This window comes from Ranitomeya imitator, chromosome 6, assembly GCF_032444005.1.
Source record: "Ranitomeya imitator isolate aRanImi1 chromosome 6, aRanImi1.pri, whole genome shotgun sequence".
Lineage (NCBI taxonomy): Eukaryota > Metazoa > Chordata > Amphibia > Anura > Dendrobatidae > Ranitomeya > Ranitomeya imitator.
Genome location: NC_091287.1, coordinates 329,047,683 through 329,061,115, shown reverse-complemented (window position 1 = coordinate 329,061,115; position 13,433 = coordinate 329,047,683).

Sequence of the window (13,433 nt, the reverse complement as noted above, 5' to 3'; positions counted from 1 at the left end):
GAGAGTTAAAAATGCTCGCTACACCGCTAGATGAATTCCTCAAGAAGTGTAGTTTCCAAAATGGAGTCACTTGTGGCAGGTTTCCACTGTTTAGGCACATCAGATGCTCTGAAAATGCGACATGGTGTTCGCTATCTTTTACAGCTAATTTTAAACTCCAAAAGGTAAAAAGCGTTTTGTACGTTCCGAGCCCTGTAATGAACCCAAACAGGAATTTTCCACCGCATGGGGTATCAGCATACTCAGAAGAAATTGCACTACAAATTGTACAGTCTATTTTCTCCGGTTACCTTTGTGAAAATGAAGAATTTGGTGCAAAAGGCATATATTTGTGTGAAAAATTTAATTTTTAAATTTTCAAGGCTCAACATTATAAAATTCTGTGAGGCACCTTAGGTTCAGGCTGCTCACTAAACTTCTGTATGAATTCCTTAGGGGGTGAATTATCCAAAATGGGGTCACTTGTGGGAGGTTTCCACTGTTTAGGCACATCAGAGGCTCAACAAACACAACATGGTGTCTGCTATCTTTTCCATACAAAAGTCAAATGGCGCTCTTTCTTTTCCAAGCCCTGCTGTACACCCAAGTAGTAGTTTTCACCACATACGGGGTATAGGTGTACTCCGGGGAAATTGTACAACAAATTGTATGGTCTATTTCTCATGTTACCCTTGCAAAAATTGAGACAAAAGGATGTTAGTGGGAAAATGTATTTTTTTAATTTTCACAGCACAACATTATAAAATTCTGTGAAGCACCTGTGGATTCAAATGGCGCTCCTTCCCTAGCAAGCCCTGCCATGCACCCAGATAGTAGTTTTCCACACATATGGAACATTGGCATGCTCAGGAAAAACATTGAGAACAAATTGTATGGTTCATTTACTCCTGTCACCCTTGTAAAAATGTAAAATTTCCGTCAAAATTAACATTTTTGTGGGAAAAATTTAAATGTTAATTTTTTTCCTTCCAAACTGCTTTAATTCCTTTGAAGCACTCCTTGAATGTGGTTTTGAGCACTTTGAGAAGTGCATTTTTTATAATGGTGTCACTTTTGGATATTTTCTGTCATAAAGGCATCTCAAAATCGCTCGAAATGTGATGTGGTCACAAAAAATGGTTTTGCAGCACAAGCAACATGGAAGGAAAAAATTAACATTTAACTTTTTAGTCACAAAAATTATCTTTTAGCAACATTTTTTTATTTTCCCAAGGGTAAAAAGAGAAACTGGACCCTGAAGGTTATTGCAGAATTTGTCCTGAGTACTCTGATAACCCACATGTGGGGGGAACCATTGTTTGGGTGCACATCAGGGCTCAGAAGTGAAGGAGCGCCATTTGACTTTTTGAATCAAAAATTGGCTCCAATCTTCAGCGGACACCATGTCGCGTTTGGAGAGCCCCTGTGTGTCTAAAGATTGGAGATCCTACACAAATGACCCCACATTGGAAACTAGACCCCCAAGGAACTTATCTAGATGCATAGTGAGCACTTTGAACCCCTAGGTGCTTCACAAATTGATCCATAAAAATGAAAAAGTACTTTTTTTCACAAAAAATTTCTTTAGCCTCAAATTTTTCATTTTCTCATGGGCAACAGGATAAAATGGATCTTAAAATTTGTTGGGCAATTTCACCTGAATACACTGATACCTCACATGTGGGGGTAATCCACTGTTTGGGCAAACGGCAAGGCTCGGAAGAGAAGGAACACCATTTGACTTTTGAATGAAAAATTAGCTCCAATCATTAGCGGACACCATGTCACGTTTGTAGAGCCCCTGTGTGCCTAATCATTGGAGCTTCCCCACAAGTGACCCCATTTTGGAAACTAGACCCCCCAAGCAACTTATTTAGATGCATAGTGAGCACTTTGAACCCCCAGGTGCTTCACAAATTGATCCGTAAAAAAGAAAAAGTACTTTTTTTTCACACAAAAAATTCTTTTAGCCTCAATTTTTTCATTTTCACATGAGCAACAGGATAAAATAGATCCAAAAATTTGTTCGGCAATTTCTCTTGAGTACACTGATACCTCACATGTGGAGGTAAACCACTGTTTGGGCACAAGGCAGGGCTTGGAAGGGAAGGAACGCCATTTGACTTTTTGAATGAAAAATTAGCTCCAATCGTTAGCTGACACCATGTCGCGTTTGGAGAGCCCATGTGTGCCTAAACATTGGAGCTCCCCCACAAGTGACCCCATTTTGGAAACTAGACCTCCCAAAGAACTAATCTAGATGTGCAGTGACCACTTTAAACCCCCAAGTGCTTCACAGAAGTTTATAACGCAGAGCCGTGAAAATAAAAATAATTTTTCTTTCCTCAAAATTATTTTTTAGCAAGCAATTTTTTATTTTCACAAGGGTAACAAGAGAAATTGGACCCCAATAATTGTTGCCCAGTTTGTCCTGAGTACGCTGATACCCCATATGTTGGGGTAAACCACTGTTTGGACACAAGTCGGGGCTCGGAAGAGAAGTAGTGACGTTTTGGAATGCAGACTTTGATGGAATAGTCTGCGGGCATCAGGTTACGTTTGCAGAGCCCCTGATGTGCCTAAACAGTGGAAACCCCCAAAAGTGACCCCATTTTGGAAACTAGACCCCCAAGGAACCTATCTAGATGTGTGGTGAGCACTTTGAACCCCAAAGTTCCTCACAGAATTTTATAACGCAGAGCCGTGAATATAAAAAATAATTTTTTCCCACAAAAATAATTTTTTACCCCCCATTTTTTTATTTTCTCAAGGGTAACAGGAGAAATTAGACCGCCAAAGTTGTGCAATTTTTCCTGAGTACGCTTATGCCCCATATGTTTGGGTAAACCACTGTTTGGGAACACTTCGGGGCTCGGAAGGGAGGGAGCACCATTTGACTTTTTGAACGCAAGATTGACTGGAATCAATGGTGGCGCCATGTCGCGTTTGGAGACCCCTGATGTGCCTAAACAGTGGAAACCCCTTAATTCTAACTCCAACACTGACCCCAACACACCCTAACCCTAATCCCAACTCTAGCCATAACCCTAATCACAACCCTAACCCCAACACACCCCTAACCCTAATCCCAACCTTAACCATAACCCTAACCACAAGCCTAACCCTAACCCAACACATACCTAACCCTAACCTTAACCCTATTTCCAACACTAACCCTAATTCCAACTCTAATTCCAACCCTAACCCTAAGGCTATGTGCCCACATTGCGGATTCGTGTGAGGATTTTTCCACACCATTTTGGAAAATCCGCAGGTAAAAGGCACTGCGTTTACCGCGGATTTCCACTGTTTTGTGCAGATTTCACCTGCGGATTCCTATGGAGGAGCAGGTGTAAAACGCTGCAGAATCCGCACAAAGAATTGACATGCTGCGGAAAATAAAATGCAGCGTTTCCGCGTGGTATTTTCCACACCATGGGAACAGCGGATTTGATTTTCCATAGGTTTACATGGTACTGTAAACATGATGGAAAACTGCTATGAATCAACAGCGGCCAATCCGCTGCGGATCCGCAGCCAAATCCGCACCGTGTGCACATAGCCTAATTCTAACCCTAACCCTAATTCTAACCCTAACCCTGATTGCAACCCTAACTCTAATTGCAACCCTAACCCTAATTGCAACCCTAACCCTAACTGCAACCCTAACCCTAACCTTAATTTGAAACCCTAGTTCTAACCCTAATTCCAACCCTAACCCTAGTGGAAAAATAAAAGTAAATACATTTTCTTTATTTTATTATTGTCCATACCTATGGGGGTGATAAAGGGGGGGGGGTTATTTACTATTTTTTTTTATTTTGATCACTGTGATAGATTTATCACAGTGATCAAAATGTACCTGGAATGAATCTGCTGGCACTGCACATGTGACCGCCATTTTGGAAGATGGCGGTTCCCATACAGAAGGCATACAGACACCAGGAGGGGCATCGGAGGTCGGTAAGTATGGGGGGTGGGATCAGAGCACGGGAGGGTGGGATCGGTGCACGGGGGAGCAGACAGGAGGACTGAGGGGAGCAGAGGACAGTAGAGGACAGGACAGAGGATAGAGGGGAGGAGATCGATGGTGGTGGCGGGGGGCAGATCATGGTCTCCAGCCATGGCCGATGATATTGCAGCATCGGCCATGGCTGGATTGTAATATTTCACCAATTTTCATTGGTGAAATATTACAATTGCTCTGATTGAAAGTGAAAGTGAAGCAGTCACTTTCAACAGCCTATCAGAGTGATCATAGCCATGGGGGGGGGGCGAAGCCACCCCCTGGGCTGAAGTACAACTCCCCCTGTCCCTGCAGGTCAGGTGAAATTACAGTTAACCCTTTCACCCGACCTGCAGGAACTTGATCATTCTGTGACAGAGCATATGCGTCACATTGGCACCGACTTTCATGACGCATATGCTGTGTCACAGGAAGGTGTTAAGGATATAAACACTGAAAGTTTGAAAACTGCAAAATCTCCAAAATTTTGGGCGGAATCCCAATATTTTCACCAATAAACGAAAAAAAATTCTACGTAAATTTATCACCAACAAAAAGTACAATGTGTTAGGAGTCAAGTTCCCGCCGCTGCACAGGGGGAATCTCGAACCATGTCTGCTGCGGTCTCCCATTCTGCATCGGTCGCATTGGAGCCTGCTCAGCAGAGACGTCGGTCCCAGCGTCTCACTGAATCTGATACTGTGCAGAGGGTTGCTGCTGCCTCTCCAGGCTCTGCTATTGTACCCTGCACTGATCTGCGGTGAGCAGGCTTTTCTGGGACTAAGTCCTGCTTTGCACACACTGAGCATGCCCAGGGTAAGATCTCTCAGTGAAGATCAAGGGTCACATGCTCAGGTACTGCAGCAACTTCAATTGGTCCTCCAGGAAGGTCCTGTACATGATCAAGTTCTGTGGCCGTCTTCCATTGGTCATTCTTGGAAGGTCCTGAAGGTGCTGCAGCTATAAAAGGTTCTCATGACCGCACAGCCATGCGCTAATGTCAAATATGTATGAGCTCAGCACCAGTGTGGTCATGTGTGTGGTCAGGGACCCAGCTGAAATAAGCCCCTAGAATGCTGGCACCTCCGGCGAGCAGTTTATGTGTGAATTCAGGGCTGGCTAATAGCCGATAGAATTCCGGCTCCACCGGAGAGGAGCTGCATGTTGGTTGGACTGCATGACCACTGTCGTCTCTACACAGTAGCTGTGTCCCCTGTGAGCTAAACAGGGCACAGCGTTCTCTTTACTATGGGCTTTGTGAAGTAACAGAGTTAGTTTGTTCTAATTTGCTTCGCCGCCTTACTTAGCAGCAGGTTCTTTCCTGCACAGTGGATCCCAGGTTGCGAACGCAGGTATCCCATCTAATAAATGTATTCGGTGCGTTCCACCAACCCTAACACAATGTATCACAAAAAATTTCTCAGAATCCCTTGAATTCGTTGAAGCATTCCAGAGTTATTACCATATACATTGACACTGGTCAGAATTGTAAAATTTGGCCTGGTCAGGAAAGTAAAACAGGCTCAGTGGTGAAAGGGTTAAAGAGTAATCATATTAATTCTTATTTCTGAAATCAATAGTACAGATAAGAAATAAGCACATTTGTAATATACTGTATCTTATCAGAGAAATCTGCTTCTATTTCTGCCAAAATTGATCAGTCTTTATCAAAATTCTCAATTCTATGTGTATATGTGTTCAGCCCCAGTAGCATAGGAAATTAGATTAATTGAAAAGCAGATCCTTAACATCATCAAGCAAGCCCTGCACATAATATACATACAATATTTCCTAAAAAAGTACGGAGTCACAGATCTCCAAATGTTAATAAAAATATAAAATTTTATTAGTATGCAATATAAAAACATGATCTCCAATAAGGAGTGGAAAAGTAATAAGTAAATGTAACCAAAACAACAAAATTATAATACAATAAAAGTGGTTTAAAATACACCGTGAAGAAGGACTAAAAAAACACTAGTGTGTAGGCAAAGCAATATATCAAAAGAAATTGTCTACAGGCTGATAGTCTAGTGACGCTTATGCATTCATGTTCAATATCAATGTAAATACAGGAAAAAAAATCACAAGTGCTGAATCAGTGCCCTGCAAAAAGTATGTACTGTATATGGAAACCCAGAAAACTTTGCAAACAATAGTGGTAAAGGGGAGCAGCCTAAAGTAGGGTTGAGCGAAACGGGTCAGCCATTTTCAGAAGTCGCCGACTTTAGGCAAAGTCGGGTTTCATGAAACCTGACCCGACCCCTGTGTGGGGTCGGCCATGAGGTCGGCAATCTTCTGAATCTGGTATCGGAATTCCGATACCGAGTTCCAATATGTTTGCAATATCGGAAATCGGTATCGGAATCCATATTTAAGTGTAAAATAAAGAATTAAAATAAAAAATATTGCTATACTTACCCTCTGACGCGCCCTGGTACTAACCGGCAGCCTTCCTTCCTTAGAATCAGCGCGTGAAGGACCTTAGATGACGTCGCGGCTTGTGATTGGTCGCGCGACCGCCCATGTGACCGCTCACGCGACCAATCACAAGCTGCGACGTCACCGAAGGTCCTTCAAGCGCTGATTCTTAGGAAGGAAGGCTGCCGGAAAGAAGCAGGGCGCATCCGAGGGTGAGTATATACCTAATAGGAATATACTCATCCTCGGACGCGCCCTGCTTCTTTCCGGCAGCCTTCCTTCCTAAGAATCAGCACTTGAATGACCTTCGGTGACGTCGCGGCTTGTGATTGGTCGCGTGAGCGGTCACATGGGCGGTCGCGCGACCAATCACAAGCCGCGACATCATCTAAGGTCCTTCACGCGCTGATTCTAAGGAAGGAAGGCTGCCGGTTAGTACCAGGGCGCGTCAGAGGGTAAGTATAGCAATATTTTTTATTTTAATTCTTTATTTTACACTTAAATATGGATCCCAGGGCCTGAAGGAGAGTTTCCTCTCCTTCAGACCCTGGGAACCATAGTATCCCATTGCACTGCATTGGGTTTCGTGTTTCGGCCCACCCCGACCCTGACTTTTCTATAGGATCGGCCGATTTCACTCGACCCGACTTTTGAGAAAGTCCGACCCGATCCTATAAAAGTATAAGTCGCTCAACCCTAGCCTAAAGTGTACTGAAGCCCCTATTCCTAAATAGCGAAAAAGGCAATAAGAATGAATAAAAGTAGTAATTACCGATTATACATGTGACAGGATGAGCACCTCCTGCACTGCAACGCATGTTTCATGTAAGCTTCCTCAGGGGTTGAATTATGAGAGCATCATATGACAGGACTGATCTGCTGTAAAAGTCAAGAACTTGTAATGTTAGATTTCTTTTTCATCTAAATTGTCATTCCCTATTTCCTGATGACTATTTTCATTAGATTTAGTTATATTGCCAGTTATAATAACTTAACTCTCCAATGTATTACATTACAGTAATAGGAAAATAGTAACACTCTATATATTATTTTCATAACTTTTCGCGTTATGATAAATTTACCAGATACTTTTAAAGCTGCAGCTGGTGTGTGTTTATCACTGAACCCCCATTCTGGTGAGTATTCACCCACCCACGCTAGATATACTGGCATGTGTCCTACATAGCATCACAGGGAAATATGTGCACTGTGCTACGTGAGTTAATTATGTAAAGTTTGTAAAGAGGAGAGAAACCTCACATGTCTGCATATAGATGAGGAAAATAAATAATAGACTTTGCTGCTCTAATGACTGTCTTATAATGCCGAGGAACATTCCAGATTTCTCATTTGTTTAGCCTGAAAAACCCTGCAAATTCCCACAAACTACTTCCTTTTTTTTTTCTCCTTTTTAACTAAAGTTCTTCTTTCTAATGAAGAGAAGTTCAGAGAGTTTCTTCTCATGAATGGATGGCAAGCACCTGGGAGTTATGAATTTTAAAGTGATCATTTTCTTTCAGCTAGCCGGGACAATGGGGATCTCCTTTTGACTCACTTTCACAGCTTTGAGAGGCTCTCAGATCAGCCACATTCCAATCAGATTGGAGTCAGATCAGAGCTGAGCAGAACTGCATCAAGTTCTTGCACAGAAAGACAAGGAGCAGATGGCCAGTATGGGTCTATCCTCCCCTTTTCAGGCAGCAATGGAAGGCAATGTGGGAAAAGCGTTTCTTCAGCTTCGCCTATTGATAGCTGAATAAGACCACCACATGCCACCAGCCTGTAGGTATGAACCTCTGTTAACAGATGGTGAGATCATTATGAGCAATTAATTCCTTTAATGTATCATTGGGAACACATTAAAAAGGATGATGCAAGCAGAGAGTGAATAGTGAACTCGTCCTTCCTAGGGTAATGTGATGGGCACTACACATAACGCTGGGGTTATATCCTTCTCAAAGGTTTTCTTTTCTGCTTTTAGATACTTAGGAACTGACTGTTCTGATGCAGGGGACATCAGTGGGTTTTATTAACCAATTTAACCTTCAGCAATTATGTTGCTCTGAACAGCAGATTTCATGTAAGGTAATTTAAGTCATGCCAGTTGGAAATAACGGAAAAGAGATGTGAAGCCATCTTTTTATCAGCATGAAGAATTCTGATGGTGAAAGTTTAATTCTGAGTGGTCAAACTCTAAAGAAAAGGAAGAATAGAGAAGTTAGATAAGCTCTAACAAAAAATATTCATTGTGAAAAAAAGTTTATACTACTACTTTCAATTTATTGTTATTTTTTTCACTGTTTCTAATCCCAAGAAAAGTTATTGTCTATGAATTTGGCCTAGGAATTATCATAATTCAATCTGTCTTCAGCTCCTTGGAAAATTCCAACATTGAAACCTTTTGGGTTATTGATATTTAAATTACACATTGTGATTAATTAAGACACTTAACCACTGACCTTGTTATTCAATTTACATATGAACACAAGAGACTGCTTAAGTGAGCAACAAATGTTATTTAACCTTGACAATCTGTATATGAATTAGGCAGTTGTTATGTTAATACTATGCAAAACACACCCAAAATCATATTCCAACTCAAATCAGGAATTTTGGTTTTACTAATACTAATGACTCGTTTCTGTTGCTAAATACATCGGAAATGTTTGTTAAATATTTGTTGTAAATTCAATCCAATCAAGAAGGAGTAATATTAAATGGGAGCTATTTAGGCATGAGTCATTTGCATATATCTCAATCTATCCCAATGAATACATAAGGCATTTCATGGCAAGTTGTTGTGCTTTTATATACAAATGATTCTATGATCTCACTTCTACTGTCACTAATATGACTATTTCATATTTGAGAAGGAATGTACCGACTAGAAATAGTGCCTTGACAATGCGGTGTGAAAAGTATTTGCACCAATAGACAACTCCAACTGAAGAATTTTCATTTTTGTACATAAAATTGTAGTAAAACTTTGTAAGCTAAATGTAATAACATGCAGTCATATAAAAGGTAGAAAGACAGCACTCACCATTTCCTTTGGCTAAAATGTCATTTATTTCAACTCAAATGGACATCCATAAAGCGGTATAGCGGCGTGTGATGGAAGTCATGTGGGGAGACAGGTGGACAACAGCCGTTTCGCGCTGTGGTGGCACTTCTTGGGGTCCTATCTAAAAGTATGTATGATCACTGTGAGTGCAAACGGTGGGTGCTGAAATGGTGAGTGGTGCCTTTCTACCTTTTATATGACTGCACAATATTGTCAGCTATTGTACCACAAGCAGAAAAATTTCCTGAACAGCTGTTTCTGGCTAGAAAGATAAGTTATCACACTTGTTCCTATTTATTCCTTACTTTCTTATCCATTAAATATATAAACACACCTTCACAAATGAGAATATAAGACTTATTAAAAAAGACTGATGAGAGGCTTATTGAACCATCATGGCGGAGGTCATCTTCATCAATCAGTGACTTCAATTTCTTTAAAATTTGAGAGTCCTCAGTGGTTGATACTTTTTAATGCCTAAATGAAAAGATGGCAACAACTATAAAACCTTTCCAGACTACTCAGATCTACTGGCTATCATGGTACAAAGATATATTTTTCCTACATTCAATTTCCATATTACTTCATACAATAGCAGGAGTCATATATAACCTATAAAAATGTCCACTCGGCTAAGTGGAACACACCCCTAAACCAAAACATTAAACCAACCAAAGTTAGGATCTTTAAAGGCTAGTCCAGATTTAACCCCTTCCCGACCCATGACGCCACGTAGGCGTCATGAAAGTCGGTGCCAATCCGACCCATGACGCCTATGTGGCGTCATGGAAAGATCGCGTCCCTGCAGGCCGGGTGAAAGGGTTAACTCCCATTTCACCCGATCTGCAAGGACAGGGGGAGTGGTAGTTTAGCCCAGGGGGGGTGGCTTCACCCCCTCGTGGCTACGATCGCTCTGATTGGCTGTTGAAAGTGAAACTGCCAATCAGAGCGATTTGTAATATTTCACCCATTATAACGGGTGAAATATTACAATCCAGCCATGGCCGATGCTGCAATATCATCGGCCATGGCTGGAAATACTAGTGTGCCCCCACCCCACCCCACTGATCGCCCCCCCAGCCCCCCGATCTGCCCGGTACACTGCTCCAGCTCCCCTCCGTCCAGTGCTCCGCTCCCCCCTGTGCTCTTGTCCGCTCCCCCCGTGCTCCAATCACCCCCCCTGCACTCCGATCCACCCCCCCCCGTGCTCCGTTCCACCCCCCTGTGCTCCGTTCTAGTCCCCCGTGCTCCGTTCCAGCCCCCCCGTGCTCCGTTCCACGCATGCCGCGCTCCGATTCCCCCACCCCGTGCTCCGATCCCCCCCCGTGGTCCCCCCCCACCCCATCATACTTACCGATCCTGCCGGGGTCCCGTCCGTCTTCTCCCTGGGCGCCGCCATCTTCCAAAATGGCGGGCGCATGCGCAGTACGCCCGCCGAATCTGCCGGCCGGCAGATTCGTTCCAAAGTGCATTTTGATCACTGAGATAGATTATATCTCAGTGATCAAAATAAAAAAAATAATAAATGACCCCCCCCCCTTTGTCACCCCCATAGGTAGGGACAATAAAAAAAATAAAGAAATTTTTTTTTTCCACTAATGTTAGAATAGGGTTAGGGTTAGGGTTAGGGGTAGGGTTAGGGGTAGGGTTAGGGTTAGGGGTAGGGTTAGGGTTAGGGGTAGGGTTAGGGTTAGGGGTAGGGGTAGGGGTAGGGTTAGGGTTAGGGGTAGGGTTAGGGTTAGGGCTAGGGTTAGGGTTAGGGCTAGGGTTAGGGTTTCGGTATGTGCACACGTATTCTGGTCCTCTGCGGATTTTTCCGCTGCGGATTTGATAAATCCGCAGTGCTAAACCGCTGCGGATTTATGGCGGATTTACCGCGTTTTTTCTGCACATTTCACTGCGGTTTTACAATTGCGATTTTCTATTGGAGCAGTTGTAAAACCGCTGCGGAATCCGCACAAAGAAGTGACATGCTGCGGAATGTAAACCGCTGCGTTTCCGTGCAGTTTTTCCGCAGCATGTGTACAGCGATTTTTGTTTCCCGTAGGTTTACATTGAACTGTAAGCTCATGGGAAACTGCTGCTTTTCCGCAGCATGTGCACATACCTTTAGAATTAGGCCATGTGCACACGGTGCGGATTTGGCTGCGGATTGGCCGCTGCGGATTCGCAGCAGTGTTCCATCAGGTGTACAGTACCATGTAAACATATGAAAAACCAAATCCGCTGTGCCCATGGTGCGGAAAATACCGCGCGGAAACGCTGCGTTGTATTTTCCTCAGCATGTCAACTCTTTGTGCGGATTCCGCAGCGTTTTACACCTGTTCCTCAATAGGAATCCGCAGGTGAAATCCGCACAAAAAACACTGGAAATCCGCGGAAAATCCGCAGGTAAAACGCAGTGCCTTTTACCCGCGGATTTTTCAAAAATGGTGCGGAAATATCTCACACGAATCCGCAACGTGGGCACATAGCCTTAGGGTTAGGGTTGGAATTAGGGTTGTGATTAGGGTTGTGATTAGGGTTATGGCTACAGTTGGGATTAGAGTTAGCGGTGTGGGGGGGTTAGTGTTGGAGGTAGAATTGAGGGGTTACCACTGTTTAGGCACATCAGGGGTCTCCAAACGCAACATGGTGCCACCATTGATTCCAGCCAATCTTGTATTCAAAAAGTCAAATGGTGCTCCCTCACTTCCGAGCCCTGACGTGTGCCCAAACAGTGGTTTACCCCCACATATGGGGTACCAGCATACTCAGGATAAACTGCGCAACAATCACTGGGGTCCAATTTCTCCTGTTACCCTTGTGAATCTAAAAAAATGCTTGCTAAAACAAAATTTTTGATGAAAGAAAAATGATTTTTTATTTTCACGGCTCTGCGTTGTAAACGTCTGTGAATCACTTGGGGGTTCAAATTGCTCACCACATATCTAGATAAGTTCCTTGGGGGGTCTAGTTTCTAAAATGGGGTCACTTGTGGGGGGTTTCTACTGTTTAGGCACACCAGGGGCTCTGCAAACGCAATGTGACGCCCGCAGACCATTCCATCAAAGTCTGCATTTCAAAAGTCACTACTTCCCTTCTGAGCCCCGACGTGTGCCCAAACAGTGGTTTACCCCCACAGATGGGGTATCAGCGTACTCAGGAGAAACTGGACAACAACTTTTGGGGTCCAATTTCTCCTGTAACCCTTGGGAAAATAAAAAATTCTGGGCTAAATAATTATTTTTGAGGAATGAAAACGTATTTATTATTTTCACGGCTCTGCATTATAAACTTCTATGAAGCACTTGGGGGTTCAAAGTGCTCACCACACATCTAGATAAGTTCCTTTCGGGGTCTAGTTTCCAAAATGGGGTCACTTGTGGGGGGTTTCTACTGTTTAGGCACATCAGGGGCTCTGCAAACGCAACGTGACGCCCGCAGAGCATTCCATCAAAGTCTGCATTTCAAAACGTCACTACTTCAATTCCGAGCCCCGGCATGTGCCCAAACAATAGTTTACCCCCACATATGGGGTATCACCGTACTCAGGAGAAACTGGACAACAAATATTGGGGTCAAATTTCTCCTGTTACCCTTGGGAAAATTAAAAAATTCTGGGCTAAATAATTATTTTTGAGGAAAGAAAACGTATTTATTATTTTCACGGCTCTGCATTATAAACTTCTATGAAGCACTTGGGGGTTCAAAGTGCTCACCACACATCTAGATAAGTTCTTTTGGGGGTCTAGTTTCCAAAATGGGGTCACTTGTGGGGGGTTTCTACTGTTAAGCCACATCAGGGGCTCTGCAAACGCAACGTGACGCCCACAGAGCATTCCATCAAAGTCTGCATTTCAAAACGTCACTACTTCACTTCCGAGCCCCGGCATGTGCCCAAACACTGATTTACCCCCACATATGGGGTATCAGCGTACTCAGGAGAAACTGGACAACAACTTTTGGGGTCAAATTTCTCCT